The sequence below is a fragment of the Hylobates moloch genome, unplaced genomic scaffold (assembly GCF_009828535.3).
Source record: "Hylobates moloch isolate HMO894 unplaced genomic scaffold, HMol_V3 SCAFFOLD_9, whole genome shotgun sequence".
NCBI classification, from domain to species: Eukaryota; Metazoa; Chordata; class Mammalia; order Primates; family Hylobatidae; genus Hylobates; species Hylobates moloch.
In genome coordinates this window covers 12,727,090-12,729,364 of record NW_026652284.1, presented here as the reverse complement: position 1 = coordinate 12,729,364, position 2,275 = coordinate 12,727,090, and positions in this window count along the sequence as shown.

Here is a 2,275-nt window from a genome sequence, read left to right as displayed (position 1 = left end):
CAAAAATCAGTTGAATTTTCTATACTCACTAGGAATGCATGGACATCAACATTTAAAATATAATACCATTTACAATCATTCAGAAAATGTAATACTCAGATGTAAGTCTGAGTCTACATTGGACCTTTATTCTGAAAACTACATAAAATTCATGAAAGAAATTAAAGAATAACTAGATAAATGAAGAGATACCATGTTCACAGATTGGAAAACTCGACATAGTAAAGATGACAATTCTTCCTAAACTGATGTATAGGTTTTACACAATTCCTATCCAAATCCCAGCAAGATTTTTTATAGATATAAACAAGAGTATTCCAAAGTTTTATAGTAATGCAAAGGAACTGTAGTAGTTAAAATAATCCTCAGAAAAAAAGAATAAAGCTGGAGGAATTAAAACTTATTGTAGGGCAGTGCCAAGATGGTGGACTAGAAGCAGCTCTTGTGTATTGCTGTCATGGAGTGTACACAAAAGAACTAGTGAACACTGACCCTACAGGCAGATCATCTGAGAAACCATAGTGGGTTCCATCAAGGCAGCAAGGGAACACAGAGAGCAGAGAAGAGCAAAGCTGGGCACCAGCCTCTCTGGGCTCAGCACAGAGCCAGGAGAACCTATCCATATAGGAAAGGGTGAGTGAGTGAGACGCCCCCCTCGAGGGTCCATGTAGGGGATCAATCAGTGTGGTTGGAAAAAATTATAGATATAGTTATAGGGAATAGACACAAATTTTCGTGGAAGGCCAGGGGGTTTGCATAGCTTCAGTAACAGATTTGGCTGAAGGCAGCCTAATCCTGTTTACCTTTAGTTGATAGCAACAAAGCAAATAACAAGGGAATGTGGGGAGTTTATCTAAATAACTTATTCATGTGGTCCTAAGACCAACCTTTGATCAACCGTGGGTGCATAATTACCCTCTAATGGTGTTTACTTGAGACCTTTGTCATTTAATCTGTACTAAATAAATGTGAACTTCACCAGCTTATCGAGGTGATGCTCCAGACTCAGAGCAGAGCCTCTTAGCCAGACTGACAGGGAAAATATCTGTGTCAGTGTACGTCTCTCATCCATCGCTCAGTCAGGGTCTGTAGGTTGGACCCCCACAGGTCCAGATGAAAGAAAAAATGTTAAAGGCATCTAGAGAGAAGGGGCAGGTCACTTACAAAGGGATCCCCATCAAGCTAACAGTGGACCTTTCAGCAGAAATCCTATAAGCCAACAGAATATACATTCTTTTCATTGCCACATGGCACATACTCCAAAATCAACCACACAATTGGACATAAAACAGTACTTAGCAAATTCAAAAAAATGAAGTCAGACCAACCACACTATTGGACCACAGCACAATAAAAGTAGAAATCAATACTAAGAAAATCACTCAAAACAATACAGTTAAGTGAAAATTAAACAACTTGCTCCTGAGTGACTTTGGGATAAACAATGAAATCAAGGAAGAAATCAAGAAATTCTTTGAAACTAATGAGCAAAAGGTACAACATACTAATATCTCTGGGACACAACTAAGGCAGTATTAAGTGGGAGTTTATAGATCTAAATCCCTATTTCAAAAAGTTAGAAAGATCTCCAATTAACAACCTAACATCACAACTAGAAGAACTAGAGAAGCAAGAGTAAACTAACTCTAAAGCTAGCAGAAGACAAGAAATAACCAAAATCAGAGCTGAGCTGAAGGAAATTGAGACATAAAAAACCATACAAAAGATCAATGAATGCAGAAGGTTGTTCTTTGAAAAAGATTAATTAGATAGACTGCTAGCTAGACTAATAAAAAAAAGAGAGAATACCCAAATAAACACAATTAGAAGTGACAAAGAGGGCATTACCACTGATTCCACAGGAAAAAATATCAGAGACTACTATGAACACCTCTATGCACACAAACTAAAAAGTCTAGAAGAAATGGATAATTTCCTAAACACATACAACCTCCCAAGACTGAACCAGGAGGAAACTGAATCCCTGAACAAACCAATAATGAGTTCCAAAATTGAATCAGTAATAAAAAGCTTACCAACCAAAACACAGTCTGGGACCAGATGAATTCACAGCTGAATTCTACCAGATGTACAAAGAAGAGCTGATACCATTCCTACCGGAACTATTCTAAAAAATTGAGAAGGAGTGATACGGTTTGTCTCTGTGACCTCAACCAAATCTCATCTCAAACTGTTATCCCCATAATCCCCACATGATGCTAGCCTTATAGAATGAGGTGAGAGGAGTCCCTTCTTGTATTAGTCCATTGTCACA